At 47.3% G+C, this 27,208-nt stretch overlaps 1 protein-coding gene across 1 annotated transcript in view; it reads right to left on the bottom strand.

Annotated features, from left to right (window-relative positions):
• Positions 1 to 26,831, bottom strand: part of ST3GAL5 (ST3 beta-galactoside alpha-2,3-sialyltransferase 5) — a 67,198-nt gene extending 40,367 nt beyond the window's left edge. The window contains exon 1 of the mRNA XM_066572994.1: positions 26,710 to 26,831. The gene's annotated coding sequence lies outside the window, so the exon portion shown is untranslated. The remainder of the gene's footprint in view (positions 1 to 26,709) is intronic.
• Positions 26,832 to 27,208: the final 377 nt, after the last annotated feature.

Raw genomic sequence — 27,208 nt, 5'->3', positions numbered from 1 at the left:
ATTTCTGTAACAAATAGAGTGGGCTGCCGATCTGAAAATACTCCACGACTATTAGCCACTTTGGATTAAAACCCCATTTACTTACATTATACTGTATATTGCTGGGTTATTTCACACGGGATGGAATGAGTCTATACAGATATTTCTGTGTCATAATGTTTTCCCGTCTGTATGACATCTTGTATCCAAGCTAGAGGTGGTACAACAGGGTACTAGAGCCTCCATGCCCCCCTGTATCACATCTTGTATCCAAGCTAGAGGTGGTACAACAGGGTACTAGAGCCGGCATGCCCGCCTGTATCACATCTTGTATCCAAGCTAAAGGTGGTACAACAGGGTACTAGAGCCTCCATGCCCAACTGTATCACATCTTGTATCCAAGCTAGAGGTAGTACAACAGGGTACTAGAGCCTCCATGCCCACCTGTATCACATCTTGTATCCAAGCTAGAGGTGGTACAACAGGGTACTAGAGCCGGCATGCCCACCCGTATCACATCTCATATCCAAGCTAGAGGCGGTACAACAGGGTACTAGAGCCTCCATGCCTGCCCATATCACATCTTGTATCCAAGCTAGAAGCGGTACAACAGAGTACTAGAGCCTCCATGCCCTCCCATATCACATCTTGTATACAGGCTAGAGGCAGTACAACAGGGTACTAGAGCCTCGATGCCCGCCTGTATCACATCTTACATCCAAGCTAGAGGCAGTACAACAGGGTACTAGAGCCTCCATGTCTTCCTATATCACATCTTCTATCCAAGCTAGGGGTGGTACAACAGGGTACTAGAGCCTCCATGCCCGCCCGTATCACATCTTGTATCCAAGCTAGAGGCGGTACAACAGGGTACTAGAGCCTCCATGCCTGCCCGTATCACATCTTGTATCCAAGCTAGAGATGGTAAAACAGGGTACTAGAGTCTGTATGCCCGTCTGTATCACATCTTGTATCCAAGCTAGAGGCAGTACAACAGGGTACTAGAGCCTCCATGTCTTCCTATATCACATCTTGTATCCAAGCAAGAGGTGGTACAACAGGGTACTAGAGCTTCCATGCGCGCCCATATCACATCTTGTATCCAAGCTAGAGGCGGTACTACAGGGTACTAGAGCCTCCATGCCTGCCCGTATCACATCTTGTATCCAAGCTAGAGGCGGTACAACAGGGTACTAGAGCCTCCATGCCTGCCCGTATCACATCTTGCATCTAAGCTAGAGGCGGTACAACAGGGTACTAAAGCCTCCATGTTTGCCCGTATCACATCTTGTATCCAAGCTAGGGGTGGTACAACAGGGTAGTAGAGCCTCCATGCCTGCCCGTATCACATCTTGTATCCAAGCTAGAGGCGGTACAACAGGATACTAGAGCCTGCATGCCCAGCCGTATCACACCTTGTACCCAAGCTAGAGGCGGTACAACAGGGTACTAGAGCCTCCATGCCCTCCCATATCACATCTTGTATACAAGCTAGAGGCAGTACAACAGCGTACTAGAGCCTCGATGCCCGCCTGTATCACATCTTACATCCAAGCTAGAGGCGGTACAACAGGGTACTAGAGCCTCCATGCCCACCTGTATCACATCTTGTATCTAAGCTAGAGGTAGTACAACAGGGTGCTAGAGCCTCCATGCCCCCCCCTGTATCACATCTTGTATCCAAGCTAGAGGTGGTACAACAGGGTACTAGAGCCTGCATGCCCATCTGTATCACATCTTGTATCCAAGCTAGAGGCAGTACAACAGGGTACTAGAGCCTCCATGTCTTCCTATATCACATCTTCTATCCAAGCTAGGGGTGGTACAACAGGGTACTAGAGCCTCCATGCCCGCCCGTATCACATCTTGTATCCAAGCTAGAGGCGGTACAACAGGGTACTAGAGCCTCCATGCCTGCCCGTATCACATCTTGTATCCAAGCTAGAGATGGTACAACAGGGTACTAGAGCCTGCATGCCCGTCTGTATCACGTCTTGTATCCAAGCTAGAGGTCGTACAACAGGGTACTAGAGCCTCCATGTCTTCCTATATCACATCTTGTATCCAAGCAAGAGGTGGTACAACAGGGTACTAGAGCTTCCATGCCCGCCCATATCACATCTTGTATCCAAGCTAGAGGCGGTACAACAGGGTACTAGAGCCTCCATGCCTGCCCGTATCACATCTTGCATCCAAGCTAGAGGCGGTACAACAGGGTACTAGAGCCTCCATGCCCGCCCGTATCACATCTTGTATCCAAGCTAGGGGTGGTACAACAGGGTAGTAGAGCCTCCATGCCTGCCCGTATCACATCTTGTATCCAAGCTAGGGGTGGTACAACAGGGTACTAGAGCCTCCATGCCTGCCCGTATCACATCTTGTATCCAAGCTAGAGGCGGTACAACAGGATACTAGAGCCTGCATGCCCAGCCGTATCACATCCTGTACCCAAGCTAGAGGCGGTACAACAGGATACTAGAGCCTCCATGCCTGCCTGTATCACATCTTGTATCCAAGCTAGAGGCGGTACAACAAAGAAAGTACTAGAGCCTCCCCTTCAAGGGGTCAGTTCTCCACAATAAATTCTCCTTTTGCTTTATTGTAATCTTACTTATATCAGCTTACAAATCACACAGAGAAAGTTTCACTCCATCCAACTTCCTCTAGGGGAGGGATTGTGGTGTAATTCCACAATTAAAGTCTGTGTACTAGAGATGAGCGAACATACTCGTTTCGAGCAATTACTCGATCAAGCACCGCGATTTTCGAGTACTTCCGTGCTCGGGTGAAAAGATTCGGGGGGCGCCGGGGGGCAGGGGGAGGCCCTCTCTCTCTCTCCCACTCCCCGCTGCAACCCCCCACTCACCAACGGCGCCCCCAGAATCTTTTCACCCGAGTATGGAAGTACTCGAAAATCGCGGTGCTCGGGCAAAAAAGGGGCGTGACTGAGTAGGTTCGCTCATCTCTACTGTGTACATTAAAAAAAACAAAAAACAGCCAATCACAATATTCAATGACAGCATTGAATGGCTGTGATTGGCTGAAGGCGCACGTGGCTTCAGCCAATCACACCCATTCAATGATGTCATTGAATAGTGTGATTGGCTGAAGCCACGTGCGCCTTCAGCCAATCACAGCCATTCTGTAACTGGCTGACGGCGTGTGTATTAGCTTTCTGGAGGCGGGGATTTCAAGCCCCCGCATTCAGAAAGCAATGCTGCGCCGGGGACGAGGAGCGAGCGACATCCTGCCGGAGCGCGACAGAACGCCGGGGGAGGTGAGTAATGATTTTTTTTTATTATAAGACATACCCCGAAAGTAAGACATAGTCGGGCTTTTGGGGATAAAAAGAAAGTAAGACACTGTCTTACTTTCGGGGAAACACGGTAGTATGCGGTTCCAATGCGTTTGTTTTGTATGTCATATAAAGACACACATGAGTTATAGTAAGTAAATGCTCACTTATATGTTATGCCACTTTATGCTGCAGTGATTATACTATTTTTATCATGATAAAAGCCATACAATGATGTTGTCATAATGTTGGTAATTAATTATGTTTGAAAGACACTTCTCTCACTATTATATCACATAAGGAATCTTTTTAAGATTATGACATGCCCAAAAGCCCCAGTTTAACTAGTACCATAAGGTTTAATAACAATTTGTAAAAGTCAATTAATGAATATGGTTTGAGCTGCAGGTCTGAGGGAAGGAAACCAGCAGACAACCAGCAATTAACGAAGGAGTTAACATGTCAGACATTTGGTATCAGCAGTGATTGTTTTTTAACCTATAAATAAGCAGTCTTATGTTTTGTACATTGAGGTGAACAAGGCTTTACGCCGATACGCGTTCTTGTAAAACCATGTACCTGACTATGCAAGCCTGATATGGAAATAAAGCAAAGGAAAAAAATGTTATCCATGTGTCCGGATTCCCACACCTTTTTTTGCTGATTAACAAGCCATAGGACCGGATGGCTCAGCGGATCTAAGGTTGTTTTTCTTTTGGGCAGACAAACTACAAGTACTGCAAAGCTCTTCTATAGGTGAGATAATTTTTTCATTATTGCAAAAAGACACTTTCATCCTGTGGATAGTTTGATCCTATGTGAAAGCAACTTTAGGCCAAATTCACATGGACGTATTTGCGTGCGCAATAAGCAGAGAACCCATCGATTTCAATGGATTCGCCCATAAGGACGTATTCCTTGATAGAGATCAATAGGGGATGCACAAATGTGTGCAATACGCTAGGAGATCCGCTGGAAAAAGAACACATCAGCAACTAATTAGCCTTTTCAATCGATGCGCCTTTGTTTGCCGTGCGTAAATGAACATGCCTTGCGGGTGCAAAAATGACAGTAAAGTATGCCAATGCGTGCCTACAAAAACATTGTTTGTTCCGCAAAAATGCTACGCTGATGTGTGCAAATATACACTTGTGTGAATCTGGCCTCAGCGTCCCATTACGAAATTTTCCAGGCTATTAATAAATGGCATTATCAGCAGTTTTCCTAATACACTTTAATGAGCAACATGTCATAAAAAGGGCACAAACCGCAGACTATTAGCAAAAGCTGCAGACTGACTATTAGCACAAGCCATAGACTGACTATTAGGATAGACCGCAGGAAAGTATCAGGCTGTGATCACGCATGCTGTGTTTGCAGCATTTGTAAACTGCAGCAAAAAAAAAAAAACACAATAAAATGTACAGGGTAGTAGAGCCTCCATGCCCCCCGTATCACATCTTGTATCCAAGCTATAAGGCAGTACAACAGGGTACTAGAGCCTCCATGCCCGCCTGTATCACATCTTGTATCCAAGCTAGAGTCGGTACGACAGAGTACTAGACCCTCCATGCTTCCCCGTATCACATCTTGTATCCAAGCTAGAGGCGGCCCAACAGGATACTAGAGTCTCCATGCCTGCCTGTATCACATCTTGTATCCAAGCTAGAGGTGGTACAACAGGGTACTAGATCCTCCATGCCTGCCCGTATCACATCTTGTATCCAAGCTAGAGGCGCCCCAACAGGGTACTAGAGCCTCCTTGCCCGCCCGTATCACATCTTGTATCCAAGCTAGAAGCAGTACAACAGGGTACTAGAGCCTCCATGCTTGCCCGTATCACATCTTGTATCCAAGCTAGACGCAGTACAACAGGGTACTAGAGCCTCCATGCCTGCCCGTATCACATCTTGTATCCAATCTAGAGGCAGTACAACAGGGTACTAGAGCCTCCATGCCTGCCCGTATCACATCTTGTATCCAAGCTAGAGGCGGCCCAACAGGGTACTAGAGCTTCCATGGCCGCCTGTATCACATCTTGTATCCAAGCTGGAGGCGGTACAACAGGGTACTAGAGCCTCTATGCCGAAAGCATTAAGAGAACCAGAAACTGCATTTGTTCAAATCAAGTCTGACATGTTGCATGACTTCTAGAGAGCTGGAATGTGTTTGAAGTGTCACACTGAGGACTTGCTCACCGGTCCCTTCACATCACACCAGTGCTGCCAGTGGGACTGTCCTGGTCGCTTTCCGATTGGCAATCAAAGGACAAGATGGACGTACAAAGTAGGACCCTGTCCTCGAGCCACCAGCAGTCCCATTAGACTTAACCACCCACCGATCCTGAACCTGTTCACACCAGCCCTAGCTGCTGGGCTTTATACAACCATTAATAAATGGCTGCGCCTTTAAGTAATTATATTCTTCTGGTCTATTAATGTGGCTCCTATGTGTGACACTTCTATTCCCATGGGGGAAAGTGCCTGCATGTCTACAAACTAGAGATGAGCAAACCTACTCGTTTCGAGTAATTACTCTATCGAGTACCGCAATTTTCGAGTACTTCCGTACTCGGGTGAAAAGCTTCGGGGGGCACCGGGGGGCGGGGGAGGCGTGGCGGAGCGGGGGGTAGCAGCGAGGAACAGGGGGAGCCCTCTCTCTCTCTCTCCCCCCCCCCCCCCCACTCCCCGCTGCAACCCCCCACTCACCCACGGCACCCCCCGAATCTTTTCGCCCGAGTACGAAAGTACTTGAAAATCGCGGCGCTCAGGCGAAAAAGGGGCGTGTCTGAGTATGCTCGCTCATCTCTACTACAAACATTTCATAGCACTGCTTCTTTAAAAAAAAAATAATAAAAATGGTAGCCAACTACGTCAATCCCTACATATATTAATTGATTTGGACACACGCTGCCAAATATGCACTTCTACCTGTCTACTGATATCAGTTATAGAGCGTTCTTATTAAGAACAGGTAGTTGTAGGAGAACCCCCTTAATGTGTGCACTACAACATATTTACAGCATTTTTCCTACCTCCGGCATTCCCTTGTAACAGGATTTGCTGGTCTGCCCTGCATGACCCAGTTGGACACGGGCACAAAGGAACGCACAATACTTCTCCTGTTCTGTGGGAGCTGGCAAGCACTCAGGTTCTCTGTATTGTTCACAAAACCAGGGCTTTAGGCTGTAGTTCTGAACACACAGATGCCCTAGAAGTCTCCTTATGTAAACTCAAGGAGAAAGGTCTCCAGTCTCAGTCATCGGTGAAGCATTTCAATGGGCATCAATAATAAAATTGTACTTTATTCAGCCGTGAAAGTTAGTAATTTACATTCAGTTTCTGAGACCTCATGAACTATAATTGTGAGGAGATCAGAGAGATCTCAGGGACCGTGTTTGTGAACAGATTACAGAGATCTTAGGGACTGTGTTTGTATGGAGACAGGGTGTGTGTTTGTGTATAAGCAAACAAGTAGTCTATATAACCATAGTCTAAGGGTACTTTTACATGGGCTGATAGTCACCAGAGTTATCGCTCAAAAGAGCGATTACGGACAACTGTTGTCACGTGTAAACATGGGACCTGTCAGGGCAAGTGAGCGAGATTCGTAGTTGCTTAGTTTTCAGCTCACCTAAAAACCAAGCGACTGTCAGCCCATGAAAACAGGCAGTCTTTTATCTATGAATGACTGGTGGTCTACTCTAAATGGAAGAGGGTGGCCAGAAGAGATCTCCAGCACACTCCACCCCATCCAATGAGTGATCACTGCTCCTGTGTAAAAGCACAGAAGCGATAATTGTTGGAACAGCTGTCCGACGTTCAGTTCTCCCATGTAAAAGTGATTTCTACCAACTGTAAATTCAAACAAGATCTCTGTCATTTAAAAAAGATACAGGCAAACTGCAGCAAGTTCAGAGAAGAGTTACCAAGATGGTGAGCAGTCTGCAAATCATGTCCTATGAGGAACGGTTAAAGGATCTGGGAATGTTTAGCTTGCAAAAAAGAAGGCTGAGAGGAGACTTAATAGCTGTCTACAAATATCTGAAGGGCTGTCACACTGCAGAGGGATCAGCCCTATTCTCATTTGCACAAGGAAAGACTAGAAGCAATGGGATGAAACTGAAAGGGAGGAGACACAGATTAGAAATTAGACAGTGAGGGGGATCAATGAGTGGAACAGGTTACCACAGGAGGTGGTGAGTTCTCCTTCAATGGAAGTGTTCAAACAAAGGCTGGACAAATATCTGTCTGGGATGATTTAGTGATCCTGCACTGAGCAGGGGGTTTGACAAGATGACCCTGGAGGTCCCTTCCAATTCTACCAGTCTATGATTCATGTCTATATGTCCAGAGTTCCAGTGATTTATCTACTCCATGTCCATACAATCACAGTCTTGAAATCTCTATGATGGCCACACAACCAGAGTTTTCCATATCTCTTTTCCATGTCTAGAGAACTACAGTCCCCAATATTTCCACCTTGTCCATACAAACACAGTCCCCAAGATCTCTAAGGCCATACAACCACAGGTCTAAAGATCGCTACTAGATCCATAAAACCACAGATCCAAAGTTCTCTACCATGTCTGTGCAACTACAGATCCCAAGATCTTTATACTATGTCCGTAATACCACAGTGTCAAATATTTCTATCATGTTCATACTACCACAGTCCCCCAAGCTCTCCACCACCTCCATATATCAACAAGCCCTTTGAACTCCTCCCTATTGTCATGATGTGCAACTGCTGTCGACCTTGCTCACTTGCTGCTGGGTCTGCAGTCAGGCGCTACTGTCATCCACATACTGCATGCTGAGTCCTCTTCTCAGCTCAGTCCTGTTGGGCACATTCATTAGTGTTATTACCCCCCCAGATTTAAAGGGGCTAGTGTGTGCTCCCTATCTACGCCCCCCTCAAATCACTTCTCACTTTAGGCTATATAAGGCATCCATACCCAAGGGTGGATGCTAAGCAATTGGCATCATTCCCATTGTAACAAAACATCTGTTAGGGCTAATGCCCACGGACGGATTTCTGCCATGTTTTCTGCGGCGGAAATCCATGAAGTTATTCCGCAGCTATTAGGTTCTATTGAATGCTGTAGAATTCCACTGCGGAATTCCGCAGCGTTAAAGAAATGGCGGCATGTTCTGTCTTCCATGGAAAAACATACGGCCGGCTTCCATTGTAGTCAGTGGAAGCAGTCTGTCCCGTGAAACTTCCGCTGTGAGTCAGCTGTCGGACTCCACTGTGCTATTCTGCTGGCGGAGTCCGACACGGCCGTGGGCAAGAGGCCTTAGTTTGTGCTCTGGTTTAGACCTTGCCTGCTTTCTGACTTCTGTGCTCCTGACCACTGCTGTGTCATTGGACTCTGCTGTCTGTCTGCTGCCTCTCTTAACTCTTTCCAATCCACTGCCTGACCTCTGAAGACATTATGATTTAAGGCTGTACAGCTCCGATGCTGGAAGACGTCCATCGGGGTTCTCTTACTGTATATTGCCAGCCTCTCTGCTGTCGGAGCCTATCCAACGTGTCACCTCATGCAGTACTGGCTTTAGCCAGCAGATAGCGTCATTGTAGAACGGCAGAAAAAGAGTAAGCCCCTTAGGAAAACCATGATACAAATTGGATTGGAAAGGGTTAAACCTTTGAATACAGTTATTGAATTTTTTTTTATGTATATGCTATAAAAACCAATAAAATAAATAAAGGCACCACTTTGTACATTAAGGCGAACTTCACACGGGAGTATTTGTGTATGCAATTTGCAGTGAATAGAACCCAATGGTCCTGTGTATTTCGGGTTGCGCAAAAGAAAATGCAGCATGCTCTATTTTCCTCTGCATTTTCACCCAAAAAAGTCCCCATAGAAGTCAATAGGGATGCGAAAATGTGCAAGCATTATGCTAGGAGATATGTGAAACGCTGTATAATTGGGCAGGAAAAAGAACACATCTAGAAATCAGACTAATTTGTCATTTCATGGCGGGGATTATCAGTGCTTTTTTTTTTCTTTTTGGTGCATGCAAATATACTTGCCTTGTGCGTGGAAAAAAATGCAAAATATATGCCGTTGCGGGTAGGAAAAAACATTGTTCTTTCTGCAAATACACAGTGCTCATGTGTGCGCAAATATGCGCGATTCTCAGCTGGATGTAACGTAGTCTTACAACGTATAATTACCTGTTATTCCAGTGGTCCATGTAGTAATAGTGCCCCCAGTAGTACCAGTGCCCCCAGTAGCAATAGTGCCCCCAGCGGTAATAGTGTCCCCATTAGTGGCCTCAGTAGTAATAGTGCCCCTAGTAGTAATAGTGCCCCCATTAGTTTCCCCAGTAGTAATAGTGCCCCCATTAGTGGCTCCAGCAGTCATAGGACACCCTCTACGTGCCCTTTCCACTCCAGCTGGACAGTAACCACAGCAGCAAGCTCTATAGCTCACCCCGAAGTTCCTATGAGGACCCCGCTGCAACACTCACAGAGATCCCTACGGTCCCCCACTCTTCTGCACTGTGTACAGTACGTGCAGGAACGCATAGAGCAGGGGAAGGAGTGAAGCAATGCTGCAGCAGCGTCCCCACAAGAACGTCAGAGTGAGTTATAGTGCTTGCTGCTGTGGTGCTCACACCATTAACATGGCCAGTAAAAAATAAACACCAGCTCTGGCCTCTGGAGTAAATTATTGCCGGTGGTGTACCAGTCGGGTGGCAACCCTAACTAGTATAATCTTCTCCATGGAGCCGGCTGTACACCTCCCCGTTTACAGGTACAGCCGACAATCAGCTGACGAAGGAGCCTGATGATTGGATGAGTGAATCGAGAACAGCACTTCACCATCCAATTTAACCCCTTAGGGCTCATGCCCACAACTGTAGCAGGATACGCCCACGGATTTACGCCCGTTGGTGATCGTGGAAGAACGTGTGTTTTTCCCAGTCTCTATTAAGGTCAAATGCCCGTGAATGGATTTGTACCGCGGTTCCCTGGATGGATGCTAAGCAATTGATATCATTCCTATTGTGACAAAACATCTGTTAGGGCTAATGCCCACGGACGGATTTGTGTCGCATTTCACTGCGCTATTCCGCAGCTATTAGGTTCTATTGAACCGAATAGCTTTTCTGCCAGCCAATGCCGACATGTGGAAAACTATTTGCCGTGGATTTACGCCGCGAGAGGTCTCCATTATTATGGTATTAATGAAGACTGCAGAAAAACTCCCTTTTTACCGCTATCACCAGTGGGCGCGTTTTGTTTACCACCGTGGTACTCCTGCGGCATAAATCTGCGGGCATATCATGACGGTCGTGCGCATGAGCCCTTACACTATATTAATGTAGACCTCCCGCGGCGTAAATGAGCGGCAAATAGAACATGCCGTGTTTTTTACCACTTGCGTGAATCTGCAATAAAATTCTGCATCTCAGCATTGGCCATGTAAAAGATGGGATGGGATGATAATAGAGCACTGGCTCATTTGTTGGCTGGTCGCTGGTGCCTTCACACAGGGTAACAATTGGGCGGACAAACATTTCTTCTGATTATTGGCCTGTATAAAAGGCCCTCATAGGAGTGGTGCCAGAATTGAAAGTTATCAATAGGGGTTCACTTTCTGATCAGTGGGAATCTGATCCCTGGGACCACCACTGATCCTGAGAACAGGGGTCTAGGAAGTCGCTGCATGAATGGAGTGGTAGATGAGCGTGCACACTCCATTAATTTTAATGGGACCACCAAAAAAAAAAAAACTGACCAGTTGAACTAAGCTATCTCCGGGTGTAACAATGAAATAGCGGTGCACATGTGTGTACACTGTATCCATGTACTGAGCTTGATTCTGGTGCTGCATATATATGTACTGAGCCTTCCTGGAGGCAGCATTTATGAATCTTGGGAACTGTAAGTGATTGTTGGCGCCTGAGGGCCACAAGCAAGTGCCCCAGAGACCAATGGAAGGACATGGACCGTGGCTGCAAGGTAATATATTGTTTTTTTGTTTTATTCATGTAATTCAGCTAGGGCTTCTTTTTGGAGCAGATCTTACATTTCAAAAATTCCAAAAAATCAGGGTAGGGCTTATTTTTGAGGAAACACAGTATGTACTGAGCTCGCTTCTGGTGCTGCATCTGTGCCCTCAAGCTCGCTTCTGGTGCTGCATCTGTGCCCTCAAGCACGCTTCTGGTGCTGCATCTGTGCCCTCAAGCACGCTTCTGGTGCTGCATGTGTGCCCTCAAGCACGCTTCTGGTGCTGCATCTGTGCCCTCAAGCACGCTTCTGGTGCTGCATCTGTGCCCTCAAGCACGCTTCTGGTGCTGCATCTGTGCCCTCAAGCACGCTTCTGGTGCTGCATCTGTGCCCTCAAGCACGCTTCTGGTGCTGCATCTGTGCCCTCAAGCACGCTTCTGGTGCTGCATCTGTGCCCTCAAGCACGCTTCTGGTGCTGCATCTGTGCCCTCAAGCTCGCTTCTGGTGCTGCATCTGTGCCCTCAAGCTCGCTTCTGGTGCTGCATCTGTGCCCTCAAGCTCGCTTCTGGTGCTGCATCTGTGCCCTCAAGCTCGCTTCTGGTGCTGCATCTGTGCCCTCAAGCTCGCTTCTGGTGCTGCATCTGTGCCCTCAAGCTCGCTTCTGGTGCTGCATCTGTGCCAACAAGCTCGCTTCTGGTGCTGCATCTGTGCCCACAAGCTCGCTTCTGGTGCTGCATCTGTGCCCACAAGCTCGCTTCTGGTGCTGCATCTGTGCCCACAAGCTCGCTTCTGGTGCTGCATCTGTGCCCACAAGCTCGCTTCTGGTGCTGCATCTGTGCCCCCAAGCTCGCTTCTGGTGCTGCATCTGTGCCCCCAAGCTCGCTTCTGGTGCTGCATCTGTGCCCCCAAGCTCGCTTCTGGTGCTGCATCTGTGCCCCCAAGCTCGCTTCTGGTGCTGCATCTGTGCCCCCAAGCTCGCTTCTGGTGCTGCATCTGTGCCCCCAAGCTCGCTTCTGGTGCTGCATCTGTGCCCCCAAGCTCGCTTCTGGTGCTGCATCTGTGTCCCCAAGCTCGCTTCTGGTGCTGCATCTGTGCCCCCAAGCTCGCTTCTGGTGCTGCATCTGTGCCCTCAAGCTCGCTTCTGGTGCTGCATCTGTGCCCTCAAGCTCGCTTCTGGTGCTGCATCTGTGCCCTCAAGCTCGCTTCTGGTGCTGCATCTGTGCCCTCAAGCACGCTTCTGGTGCTGCATCTGTGCCCTCAAGCACGCTTCTGGTGCTGCATCTGTGCCCTCAAGCTCGCTTCTGGTGCTGCATCTGTGCCCTCAAGCTCGCTTCTGGTGCTGCATCTGTGCCCTCAAGCTCGCTTCTGGTGCTGCATCTGTGCCCTCAAGCACGCTTCTGGTGCTGCATCTGTGCCCTCAAGCTCGCTTCTGGTGCTGCATCTGTGCCCTCAAGCTCGCCTCTGGTGCTGCATCTGTGCCCTCAAGCTCGCCTCTGGTGCTGCATCTGTGCCCTCAAGCTCGCCTCTGGTGCTGCATCTGTGCCCTCAAGCTCGCCTCTGGTGCTGCATCTGTGCCCACAAGCTCGCTTCTGGTGCTGCATTCAGTGAGCGATTGTCGCTCCTATGTGAGAGCACAGGAGTTATAATCGTTAGGACTGACAGGCGTTTAAGCACCTGACAGTCCCGTATAAAAGGATCTTTTAGTCTGAACATTATTAGCAGAATGGAGATCCTGGGTAAGGCAATAGACAGAGATTAGGAAGAATATATAGGGAGGTGCAGCACTAGGAAGAGCTTTATGGATAAGAGTGGTGAGGTCAAATTGTATTCCATAGTGGATGGGAAACTAATGCAGTGACTGGCACAGGGTGGAGGCATCCGTGCAGTGACTGGCACAGGGTGGAGGCATTTGTGCAGTGACTGGCACAGGGTGGAGGCATTCGTGCAGTGACTGGCACAGGGTGGAGGCATCTGTGTAACGGTTGGACAGAAAAATAAGCCTGGCTGCTGCATTCATGATGGATTGGAGAGGGGAGGGTTTAGTGAGGGAAAGACCGATCAGTAGTCAGTTACGCTCTGTGTAAATGGGCCTTTACTGTGCGGCTGGATAAGTAGCAAAAGAGGTTCCTGGCAGCCACTCATCTCATTATTACTGACTGGTATTATTCTACCACTCCATGAACGAATGAATGAAAAAAAAATGTATCAGTGTAGAAAAAGTTGTGCTAATCAGGCACAGCGCCACTCCAGTCTATGAGCCATTTCGGGTATTGCAGCATTAGGAAGGACCACGATGTAACTGGAAGCTCCCGGGGCCCAATGAAAATTTGTAGAAGACCCTACACTATCATGAGACATCAAGGGCCCCCTCTGGTTCCAGGGCCCGGATGCAACTGCAACCTCTGCCCCCAGTTTTCCTACAAGCAATTACCTGAATATTCTTATCTATTACATCCTGCTAGCTTGGGATTATTTTAGTACCCAAGGATCACGGAGCGGAGAACATTCACTTCTGTAAACGCTTGAAAGTACGAAGCAGAAATCAGCACAACTCAGCAACTCCGACCCACCAGCCCCACATCGGGACCGCCAGAACTTCTGCATAATGTGTGCTTTCCACTACTAAGCACTTTCCATTCACGCATCGCTGTCCTTCCTTCCACCAGTCTCAACTTGCCGCTTCTTAATCTGTAAAACATAGATTCTCCGTCTCGTGTGCAGAACTGGAGAAATCTCCTATGTCCTTGTTTAGCTTTACACTTCATAGCAGATAGGGGTGAGATTCTTCGGGTGGCTTCTTACGCACCAGCTCATTCACATGGGCGAGAATCTCGGGAAACGCACAAAACTCGCACGAATATGAACTCCATTCTTTTGAGCGATTAAAAAAATTTTTTTTTTCCTTATAGCGATGATGTGAGGCTAAAGAGTCGCAGCATGTCCAAGCTTTTGGCGTTCCCTCGGAACGCCTCGCCCATCGGGACCTTAAAAGACATCACATGGCACTCACATACCATGAAATCAGTGGGAAACACTTGCGATCCTCTGCCCACGTGTAAACTACTTGTCTGAGGAGCGCAATTTCACAGAAATGATGTGTGGCATTTTTTTAAATCAAAAACGCCTCGCATCGCCTTGAAAAACGTACGATATCACGCTCGGCCGTGTGAATGTAGCCTTGAAGTAAATCTCCACCTTTTATCTTCAGGTAGTTTTTAGCTCCAAACTTCGGTGCTGGTTTGCCGCGATCAGAGGTTAGTTTTACCGATACAGAGCTGCGATGTGAACTTCTGGCTGCACCAGATGCCCAAGTGGGAGCTTTAGGCTGTATTTACATGGGGCTCAGCGAGTTGCGCCCGAGATTCTTGCGGCACATTTTCTTCTGTCCAAAAGCCGGGCAGCAGCATGGAAAGTGGGCGGACCTCAATATAGTCAATGGGGTCCGCCCAGAGCCGTCCAGCCGCGGGGATTCCCCTTTCCTGCTCCGATGTTATCCCCATCATTTCTTCATATAAAAGTAAGTGACATAATTAGGATTAGGCTTGCTAAAGGGGTATGGTGTAACCCTGAAACGCGTTGCCAGCCATTCACCTGAAGGTACAAGTGTGTATATCTATCAGATATTTGTCAATAAAGAAATTAAAGTAGGAACCCCGCGATCTACAGCCTTCAAATCATTACAAGCTGACCTGGAATGGGTGGAAATGGTCGATTCCAGATCCCCAGATTAGGTAAGTTTATCTTACCCTACTCTACCACAACATTTAGCTCACAGCTTTTAAAGTAGCGCAAAAAACCCAATTGGTGGAGTGTAAGGGACATGGGGGGTACGCTGGGGGCCTGCATGTGCTGGAGCGCTTATTCGTATACAGGACGGAGAATATGTTTCTGTTCGGAATTATATACAGGAGGAGAGACGCAGAAGACAAGATAAAAAAAGAAAAATAATGGTGTCAACTTGGTCCATGGTTGGTTAGGTTGTTGAAATATATTGAAGGTTTGTTTTTGGGTTTTTTTCTTCTTTTTTTTGACCCATAATATGATCCCATGTTTCCCCCCCATCCCCTCTTTTTTTTTTTTCTCTCCTTTCCCTTTCCCCTCTACCCTCCATACGAAGTAAGAAGTCAGGAAAAGCACATAACCGTATTATGCCGGCTTCACACGGCTGTGACGGGCCTGGCCGTGGAATTCCGTGGCGGAGCCCGTCACGGCGCACCCAGAGATCCCAATACTTACCTCCGGATCCAGCGTCCTACGTCCCGCATGACGCTTCAGCGCGCATGCGCAATAGAGCGCGTGACGCGCCCACAGCGCCACATGACGCGGCTGGCGTTAGGCGGGGAAGTGGTTTCACGCTATCTTCTGCTGTGCTACAGCGGAAGATAGCGTGATGGCCGGCTACCATTGACTGCAATGGAAGCCGTCCGCGCGTACACCTGCGGCAAATAGAGCATGCCGCGGTTGAGGACGGGTGATCTTACGGTGCGGAATTCCGCTGTGGAATTCTGCACCGTAAGCATTGTGCTATTAGGTTCAATAGAGCCTAATAGCTGCGTGCAACGCAGTGGATTTCCACCATGTATTACGCGGCGGAAATCCGCCCGTGGGAAGGAGCCCTAAATGTTTATCCTTGTCAATAGAATTTAGAGGAAATATTTTCCTAAGAAGTTAAGGATATACATGTTTCTACACAGATATACCGGTAGGTTTTGATAAACATGCTTGATATACAGATATATATGTTTTGTAAAAGTATGGAAACCCTGTTTAATGCAAAAATGTTTAATAAAAACAAGTCGAAATAAAGTAGCGCAAAAGGCTTAAAGTTGCTTTCTCTTTCACGCTGTTTGCTACCGAGGCTGAACACCCCAGAAGTCTTCCCTCTGCTGCTCCCCTGATAATATTGGGGTTATAAACCTAAAGTGTACAAGGCTGATGTGCACCTCTTTGGTATGGAGTCCTGTCCGCTGACCGGCTCCATACCAGGTAAGTCCACTACTTATTCTATTCCACGAGAAAAAGAACACATCTGGAACTCACGAGGCTACATAGCCATTAAATCAGAGCACAAAAATACATGCCCAAAAAAAGCTCCTTCCATAGCATGTGAAGGCTGTATAACCAACGGGCAAATTTTTTTTTTTTTAGTCCTGAAAAATCATATCAATTTTTTTGTGTGATTTTTCGTTTGTGATTTTTTTTTTCCACCTGATTTTCATCTATTTTGTATTTTATTTTTATGCTTGTTTAAAAAAAACAAAAAAACATGATGGGCCAAATGATGTAATTAAAAGGTTCTGCAGGCTTCTTTTAGGCCGAATGCACTTGGGCAAAAATTCCGTGTGGAATTTCCACCATTGCCATAGGTTTATGCAATCCGATGCAGACAGCCACGATTTTGATTGCGGATAAGAAAATCGCAGTATGTCCTATTTCAGTGCGAGCCTCATGGAGACGCACACTGCCACGTCATCGCATCGCCAGCTGACACATCTACAGAGCAAAGACGCCGGACAGGTAAGCCGGAGGTCACTGCAGGGGCACAGAGTCGCATCCCACTGCGAGAATCTCACATTCGGAATCCGACCCGGCTGTCTGCATTCGGTCTTATAGTTACATGTGACAAAAATGGATTGCAATCCATTTTTTTTAATCACGCCCAAAGCCTGGAATGGGCCATTTTTGGTCCGAAAATAGCGACAAATAGAACATGCTGCCATTTTTTTTATTGCTCAGACTATTCATCTGATTAAGAATTTTTTTTTTTTTTTTTTAAATCGGACATGTGAATAAAACCACGAAGAATAATCTGCTTTATTTCTGACCGATTTCGGTCCAGTTTTTGGGGTCCGAAAATAGGATGGAAAAATCATTTGGGTGAATATACCCTAACTTTCAAAACGCGTCGGCATCAGGGATTCCTCACTGACAACCTCAGTTTTGTCTCCTAGTAACTTGCAGAGTCCTTCATATATTGATAAAATCTCACAAACAGAAAGACAAACCAGTAGTAAAAGAAAACCTAGACAGATGTACTTGATGGCAGAGCTGCTAATCTCCAGACATGACAGGACAACCCTATCAGCCAGATTTCCTTATCAGGATCCTGGTTGTTAAAGGGACAAACCCCCAAAAGAAATCTGCAACAATGGCAATGATTTGCTATGTGGAAAAGCATATGGTGTAGATGCATTTGTTTTGGGCAAGTCTATGTTGATGTGTGATACGTTGCATCCCGCTGAGGCTTTCAGACCAGACGGAGGTCAGTGGAGGTTATGGACCTCTCTAATCCCACGTACACAACATGTGACGTTCACGTGCCCAACTTTACATACAAGTGGCTCAATGTTGTTTGCACAGAAGACCAGGGAACACAAAAGGAGCATTATACTGAAAGATACAGTAAGAAAGGGATCATTACTGGTAGGGTGTGGAGCCAGATTTGAGTCACATGATTAATCCATGCATGTGACTATAGGTGTGCCTGCCTTAATGGTGAAATCCATCCCGTGGTCTTCTAAAATTCACACTTTGTAAAAAAAAAAAAATCCTGCCCTAGAAGTTTACATTTTGCTGCAGTTACATCTCAGGCAGATATACAAATGATTAGAGCTGTGGAGTGAGTAAATGAACGGTCTAGTCACTTGAGACCCTAAAAGTGGTTCACCCCTTGGCCTATAAGAGGCTCTCAGAGGCTCTTTGTGTGTGGTGACCTCTTCTTCCGCTTGTGTAGAGCTTGATGCCTCTGCGACATAGAGAAGAGATGTCACCCCGTTACCAGAGTCTGGGAGGGGCGCATTATTGGGATGGGAGAAGTTGGATGGTCGTATCGATGAATTGTCCCCACCTGGGCTGTTCTGACCAGACTGTTAGGAGGTGTTGGGACCAGCGGATGTGTGAGGGCACACAAGGTGACCGGATTCAAGACCCACCGACAGACCACCATTAGAGAGGAGCGTCTGATCATCCGACAAGCACAAGCAGTTCTAACTGTATCGCTGTCCGCCATCCAGAGCCAGCTGGTGCCATCATTACAGGCCCAGTGTCTGTCGGTACCATTTCCAGGTGCTTGGCTGATGGAAATTTTGGTTTCACGGTGCAAATTACATGACGGCCTTTGATACCCACTGTCGGCTCTGTTTGCAGTGGTGTTGTGAATGATGAAACTGGACGCTATGGAGTGGAACCGGGGTGGCTTTAGCGACAAATCCAGGTTAAGATTGGGCACTGACAACGGCCGTGTTCGTATCTGAAGACCTAGTGGTGAGTGCCTCAATCCTGCCTTTGCTGTGGAGCGGCACACTGCCCCCACTACTTGTGTTAGTGGTTTGAGGGGCATCACATACGACAGTCAGTTACCAGTATTGGTGGTATGGGGGACAATGACAGCTCGGCGATATGTTCAGAAAATCCTACAGCCACATGTGTTTCCATGAAAATAAGACGCTGTCTCATTAATTTTTGCCCCAAAAGAGGAGTTAGGTCTTATTTTTGGGTACTGACATATTTTACTTAGCAAGCAGGCTTGGTCCTGGTCCTTCCTGATGCTCTCCACAGCTCTGGCGCGGTTCCTGCATTCCTCAGCCACCCACACAAGATTCCTTCCTGCTAATAGCTGTTGATTGGTTCATTGAGCGCTAAATTAATTGGTTCTTCTAGCACTGCTCAGCCAATCACAGCCATTGCTACGTGAAGGCGGGATTTATGAATCCTGAAACCATGAAGGGATCTTGTGTGGGCAGCCAAGGTCTGCTGGAACCGCACCGGAGCAGCAGGAGGGAACTGAATCGCGCCTGCTAGGAAATGTATTCCTTTTTTTGCTCATGTAATGTAGCTAGGGCTTATATTTCAAGCCTTTCCAAAAATACTGCAAAATCAGGCTAGAATTTATTTTGGGGCTAGGTCCTTTTTTTTGAGGAAACGCAGTAACTCTGATGGCGGCTTCCAAGAGGCATTTTCCAGCAGGATAATGCTCGCCAACACACACAAGGGGGGAATTCTAGGAATGCCTCAACAACATTGTCACACTTTCATAACCCGCCTGGTCATCAGATTGGTCACCTATAGAAAGTATGTGACCATCTATCATCTGCAAAGGTCATCAATAGTTGAACATCTGAGGTCTGCTGCTCAGGAAAGGATCCTCACTGATCGGCTGTTTAAAGTGACAGCCATGCTCGAGTGTGTACCATAGCTGCTTCAGTCCATACTAGATACAGTGCTGTATATTGCATAGTGGCTGAGCCTGGTATTGCAGCTCAATCCCATTTACTTGAATAGGACTTCATCTCTCAGGTCATGTGACAGATGAACACGGCATCACATGCCTGAGAAGAGGCTGCGGTGCTCACCCAAGCACCATGGCCTTTTCAATCAGCTAATCAGTCACCTGACTACCAGCCAACGCTGACAGCAGATTTATCGAAGCCTCTCCGCTGCTTCATGGTAAGTAGATACTCTTTTATGATTTATTTTTAGCATGTCCAGCTTAAAAATATATATATATATTTGGACCGCCTCTTTAGTCCCAAAAATCCCTTTAACTAGCCCTAGCATACCTGGCAGTTTCTATAAATCTCATAGCCTTCTTTCACACTAGCATTGGGGGTTCGTTTTTCCTGTTCCCTTATGGTTCCAGGAAGACAGAATCCACTCGCTGAACGGATTTGTCTCATGACGGAACTGAATTGCACCAAATGGACCCCACTGACTAGTGTTCGCTAGTGCAGTCCAGGGCTGACGCTATCATTGTGGGACCTTGTTAGTGAACGGGGAAGCTCCAATTTAGTGCAGATGCAACACTAATTACTAGTAAGGCAGGGGTCATACGGGACGTATTCCTGGCGGAAATCTCATGGTTTGGCCGCAGCGAAAAACCGCAAGATTTCCGTCTGGGAAGCACTGCTTCAAAACCCGCAGCACATAGCTGCAGTCGGGGAATCCGCGCTGCAGCGCCGACTTATGACGGGTTTGCCGCAATGGATTGGATGACATTTTTGACAAATCTCGTCCACATTGCTGGCCAATCTCGGGATTAGCAGCCGCAGGCAGACTTGCCGCAGCGGAATTCCGGACGTGACTTCCACGGCAAACACGCCCTGTGTGAACCCAAGAGTATGACCCAATCAGAAGATCATGCAAATTTCAGCATAAACGTGTGGGCTGGAATTTGGCACAATCTCCTCATTCGACCTGTGTTCATTCCAGAGACTATCAATGCAGATCGGTACCTGAATCTCCTGCAGACGACTTCCTGGATGATCTGCCTCTATCGTAGCAGAAGGAGGCCACTTTGCATACTCTTTCCTTACTTCAGTCATAGCAGTGGTCAGAGAGATGTGGAAAGCGGATTTCTGCTTCTCACATGCTACTCTTCAACTTTGCAATTGGGTTTTACTCTCAATCTCTTACAGGGGCCACAACACAAAACTGAAACAGATGTTCCAGGGCCCCCCAGGGGCACGTGTAGCATACCATCATGTGCAGCGTCCGAGCAGTGGGCCCAAGCCAAGAAGACAGCGGGGTAGGGTTTGTGCCTTGTCACGGGACACAGCATGCTGCGATTTGCCATGCTTCTCCGCAGTCCTCAGCGATCAGCCTATCTGTCAGATAGGCTGACAGCAGAGATCCGTCTGCAAGCTCCTGCTCCCGGGCGGCGGTATCCTGCGGCGGGATACCGCAACGCCCGTCGACAGGCAGCCTAAGGCTGGGTTCTTACGGGGCGGAAATCACGCAGAAATCTCGTGGTTTGGCCGTACCGAAAAACCGCGAGATTTCCATGGGATAAGCGTCGCTTCGCCGCCTGCATCTCCGCTGGAGAGGAGAGAGGCCGCTGCAGAAATGAAAGAAGAATTCACATGTCGCATCTTTGTTTTCCTCGCGGCATGTCAGTTTCAGTGCGGCTCGGGCGCAGCATGTGGACGAAATTTTTGCAAAATTTCATCCACTTTGCTGGCTAATCTTGGGATTAGGATCAGTGGGCGGAATTGCCATGCGGATATTCCGGCCGGAAATTCTGTATCGTGTGAACCCAGCCTAAGGGGTTAATAATTGGTTTATTAGACAGCCATCCCCCAGCCTGGCTGCTCTATGTATCCTGTTCATGATAAGCGGTCAAGTATGTGATGGCACACGTGACTGTCACAAGCTTGTAGCGTACAGTGATAGATTATATTTGCACATGATGGAGCTTCTGCAAATGTTACTTCACTGTCTCCCTCATGTTGGCAGCACTGACCACAAATCTCTCGGTTTGTAAATGCTTACTTTTCTTGTATACATGAAACATGATGCAAGAGACTGCGGAAGTAATAGGCTGGGGTCACACAGGGCGGATTTGCCGCGGTTTTGCCGCAGCAGATCCGCTTGCGGCAAAACCGCCCGCGGCCGCTAAGCCCGGGATTAGCCAGCCATGTGGACGAGGTTTCTCAGAAACCTCGTCCACACGGGACGGCTAATCCGCTGCGGTAAATCCAGTTGAAACCGCGGCTGCGGCCGCCGCAGCCGCGGTTTCAAAAGAAGCAGCATGCTCATTCTTTTTTTCATTCCGCTGCGGCCGCGCTCTCCTCTATGGGAGCGCCGGCCGCAACGGAAGAGCAAGCGGCCGGACCGCTTCAAAGCCGCCGCGGCTTAAACCGCGGCGGCTCTGCCGGCGGAGATCTCGCGGTTTTTGCTGCGGCCAAACCGCGAGATTTCCGACGGCAATCCGCCCCGTGTGACCCTAGGCTTAGAGATGAATGTGCAACATTGTTTGCTACATTGTATCTTGTATCTTGAAATAATCTACCCCCTCAGGAAGCGCTGCGGTTTGCTCTACCACTGGGCGGGTGACATCTCAACGTTATCTCATCTATGTGTCATAGAATGGTAGAGTTGGAAAGGAACTCCGGGTCCAACCCCCTGCTCAATGCAGGATTCACTAAATCATCCCAGACAGATTTTTGTCCAGCCTCTGTTTGAACACTTCCATTGCAGGAGAACTCGCCACCTCCCATGGTAACCTGTTCCACTCATTGATCACCCTCACTGACAGAAAGCTTTTTTTAACCCTTTCCAATCCAATGTCGGGCCTGCCCCGACATCATCATTTCCCTCCACAGCTCCGATGTCGGGACAGGTCCGACACTGCAGTGCAGGAGTGCATCTGCACCCGATCATCAGACATATTGGGTGCAGATGCACTCCCGCACTGATCCTCATCAAGGACCCACGAGGAGAAGGCAGAAAGGGTTTTTAATCCTTTCTGCCTTCTCCTTTACACATTACATAGCGCTCAATTAGCGTTATGTAATGCACAGAGATTCCGGACAGCGATCATGTGACCGCCGGTGTTACCTGACCCCCAGCAATCACATGAACACCGAGCTGGGAGCCTGCACCGTGGGGGGAATGCGGAAGTAATACTTCCGCATTCTCCCTTCTGCCTCCCGGACTGGCAATCATGTGACCACTGGGTGCCACCTGACCCCAGCGGTCACATGATCACCGAGCTGGGAGGCAGAAGGAAAAATGCGGAAGACGCTGGACAGGTAAACAGGTCCCCCCACGGTGCAGTGAGCACCTGCATCTCTTGAACTCTGTCAGTTCAGGGTGCAGGGAAAATATATTTTTTCTCATCCATTCTCCCCAGCTCCAATTTATTTGTAGCTGGGGAGAATGGATGAGAAAAAATAATAAAGGGTTAATATTTAATCTGTCTCCCCTCCCTTTTAGTTTCATCCAATTGCTTCTAGTCTTTCCTTGCGCAAATGAGAATAGGGCTGATCCCTCTGCAGTGTGACAGCCCTTCAGATATTTGTAGACAGCTATTAAGTCTCCTCTCAGCCTTCTTCTTTGCAAGCTAAACATTCCCAGATCCTTTAACCGTTCCTCATAGGACATGATTTGCAGACCGCTCACCATCTGGGTAACTCTTCCCTCAACTTCCTCCAGTTTGTCTATGTCTTTTTTTAAAGTGGTGCCCAGAACTGGACACAGTATTCCAGATGAGGTCTGACTTAGGAAGAGTAGAGGGGGATAATTACTAGAGATGAGCGAGCCTACTCGGTAAGGACAAATACTCGAGCGAGTATCGTCCTTACCGAGTACCTGCCTGCTCGCCCGCAAAGATTCGGGGGCCGGCGGGGGGAGATTTCTCTCTCTCCCCCCCCCCCCCCCCCCCCCCTCCTGCTCACTCCCGCTGGCACCCGAATCTTTTCGGGCGAGCAGGCAGGTACTCGGTAAGGACGATACTCGCTCGAGTATCTGTCCTTACCAAGTACTCTCGCTCATCTCTAATAATTACATCACATGATCTAGACTCTATGCTTCTCTTAAAATATCCCAGAATTGTGTTTGCCTTTTTGGCTGCTGCATCACATTGTTGACTCATGTTCAGTCTATGAACTATTAGTATACCCATATCTTCTTTACATGTCCTGCTGCTTATCTCAATTTCCCCCATTCTGTATGTGCTTTTTTTATTTTTCTTGCCTAGATCTAGGACTTTGCATTTCTCTTTGTTAAATACCATTCTATTAGTCACTGCTCACTGTTCAAGCTTTTCTAGATCTTTTTTAATGCTCTCCCTCTCTTCCCTAGTGTTAGCTATCCCTCCTACTTTTGTGTAGTTGGCAAATTTGATCAATTTCCCATCAATTCTCTCCTCCACATTCCACTGCATTTCCTTGAATCGATGATTCTGTCATAGAAGGAAATTAGATTCGTCTGACATGACTTGTTTGTTACAAACCCATGCTGGCTCCGGTTAATTACTACATTTTTATCCAAGTACTTGCATAACAATTTGTTCAAAGATCTTTCCTGGTATAAAAGTCAGGCTCACAGGCTTGTAGTTTCCTGGATCCACCTCCTTCTTCCCTTTTTTGAAGATAGGGACAACATTTGCCCATTGTTCAAGCTTTTCTAGATCTTTCTGAATACTCCCCCTCTCTTCCCTAGTATTAGCTATCCCTCCAAGCTTCGTGTCATCAGCAAATTTGATCAGTTTCCTATCCATTCCCTCCTCCAGATCATTTATAAAAATGTTGAAGACTGGGCCTAGGACAGAGCCTTGTGGTACCCCACTTGATACATTCTTCCAGTTGGATGTGCAATCCCATATTTGGTCATTTTTTCAATAAGCATGGTATGAGATACTTTGTCAAATGCTTTACTAAAGTCAAAATATACTATAACCACCGCATTTCCCTGATCAACCCAGTCAGTGATTCTGTCATAGAAGGAAATTACATTAGTCTGGCATGACTTGTCTAAATGACTCGTCTAATACGTACTGCAGAACTTTGCTACACAGAAATTAATCGCAGGGCGGATTTTAAAAACTGCAGCCTGTCAATTTCTGCTGCAGATTTTCACAGCAGATTCGACCTCTTTTGATGTAAAGAATGAAATGCAGATCCACTTCTTGCACGTGCGGACACAGCTAAATCAGCTACATTTCCCAGCAGTGGATTTTTCCGTCCCATGTGGCTGTACCATGAAGGGCCCATTCACATGGGCGTGTTTTCTGGCCGTACTTTTTAACTGACTTAGGGCAGCTTCCTATGCTTCTATGCATATAAACGAGGTTTGAAGAGGTAGATTTGCGCACGTGTCTGCGCATAGTGCTGTACCTTTTGCGCACACAAAGCTAGTTCACACGTGTGCATGACATGTACCTTCCATAGATTTAATGGCTATTTAAGCCTAATGAGCTCCAGATGTGCTCTTTTCCACACGTTTTGCGCACCCTTCCTCTTGTGTATTTTTTGCTCCTGCCATAGACTTCTAAGGGGCTTTTGCTGCGCAAAACGCAGGAAAATAGAACAAGTTCTGCTTTTTCCTGCGTGCACAATGCGCACCTATGAGGGCGAACCTGAATTGAAATCAATGGGTTAAATTCCCAATGTTTAGCGCAAGATTTTCTGTGCGCAAATACCTGTATAAATACGGTCGTGTGAAGAAACCTTAGGGCGACTTCAGATGAGTATACGCACAAATACAGGATACTGGCACAGTGAATGAGATTGATTTATATGTGTATTGACGTATTACACAGCATTTTTTTTGCGCACACTGAGCCTGTTCACACGCACACAACACCCACCCACCCTGATTTAAAGGCTATTTAGCCTAATAAAGTCCAGATGTGTTCTTTTGTCACAGAATTGCGCAGCACGTTGCATTCATGTCAGTCTGAAGCCGCCCTGAATACGGGCAAAAAAAGGACCCAACAAACTGAATTGATGCATTCAAAGGTGTATCTTACGTGGACTGATGTTACACAAAAAAAGTTGAATTTCAGCATGTCCCATTCTAGCCCGTATTCATTGGCCAAAATCACCACGTACGGCCATATTCACATGGCTGATATTCTCGCGCAAGTCATTCCAAGATGCACAAACTCGCACGGTAATACAACCAATTATTATTTGCAACATGCGCACTTACATGTGAAATTTTTCTCCCACAGTGATGCTGCGAGATAGAAAATCGGCAACATGTCCTATTTTTTGGGATGATGCTGCCCATTCTTGGGGGCAAAATAGAAAAAAATGTATCACACTCGCATGCAGATATGATTTCCATGTGAGTACAATGCGATTTTTACTTTTCCTATTCAAATCACGTGATTTTCACACGCCTGAAGAATGGCATGTGCGGTGATGCGTTTTTGTTTTAAAGCTATATCGCAGGGAAAGCTGCAGGTTTACAAGCGTGATATAGTCCTAGCTTCTGGGACCGGTATCATCCTCACCTGTGGGAATACAGCCTCAGGGCCCCTTCACACGAGGATATTTGCGTATGCAATACACAGAGAATAGAACCCATTGATTTCCCTGACACTTTATAATGGAAACCGCGATGCACTGCCCAATCTGCCGCACAAGTACAGCGACACATGGAGGAAACTGTTACATTGTTACATGTTGAGTTTTGATACTTCTCCTGCAATGGGATTGTCAACGGAGACTCTGAACCAACCAGTGTGAACAGAGCCGAACTGCAGTCCCATGTAAAGTCACAGGTGAGGACTCGTTCGCGTCGCAGTTTATGGATGCCGTCTTTCTGTACCGTATAACAGCAGGGAAATGGAATCCCTGTCCAGAACAGATCAGTCCTACGATGGAAACAAATATCGCTTAACGGACCGCATTGCATAATGGCGTCCGTCCGGCTTCTGTTTTTCTGTCTGACATTTTCACGGAAGAAATAATGCAGCGTGTTGCGCTAGATCATCCAGGATTGTGATAGAATCGGTGATTGGAGTCTCCACTGCGAATCCGAACGAGACCTCGAACATTGTACAAACTCAGAGCTACTGCACCTGACAAACTCAACTCTGCTGCATCGCTATGTGCTACATAACCGATACACAACTCATTCATTTACTAGTCACATCCCACCAAAGCATGGGAATGTGAAGACCCCCCCCCCCCCCCCCCCCCCCAGCCCATGAGAACTTTTCTGAAAGGAGGGGGACTTACATGAATGGAGAGTGGCTGTAGGGTCTTCCAGGTCTTATGATGTGGGAAAGTACTACAAGTCACAGCGGATCAGATGGCTGATAACTACAGAGGAAGAGTGCAGCAGAGTCCCATCTCTACAGAAGATCCAGGAAGCATGCAGCTCTGTAGTCACTCAGCAGGATGGGTGGAGATATGCACAGGGAGTGTGGGGAAGGGGCAGGAGCGCTGCCATGTATCAGGAGGGAGGGGGTCCCTGACAATGGCTCAGAGGAGGGGGCTCACAATGCAAGTCTACTGGAGTGGAGGGAATACTGTTACCATTTATGTTACGTAGTATATCTTATTACAAGGGTTCACCGTTTACATATACATATATATAACTGTGCAAAAGTTTTAGGCAGGTGTGGGAAAAATGCTGCAAAGTAACAAAACTTTCAAAAATAAAAGTATTAATAGTTTTTATTTTTATTTTTTTAATCCATCAACAAAATGCAAAGTGACTAAACAAAAGAGAAAT

This window comes from Eleutherodactylus coqui, chromosome 7 (genome assembly GCF_035609145.1).
Source record: "Eleutherodactylus coqui strain aEleCoq1 chromosome 7, aEleCoq1.hap1, whole genome shotgun sequence".
Lineage (NCBI taxonomy): Eukaryota > Metazoa > Chordata > Amphibia > Anura > Eleutherodactylidae > Eleutherodactylus > Eleutherodactylus coqui.
This window is presented reverse-complemented; position numbering and strand designations above follow the sequence as displayed.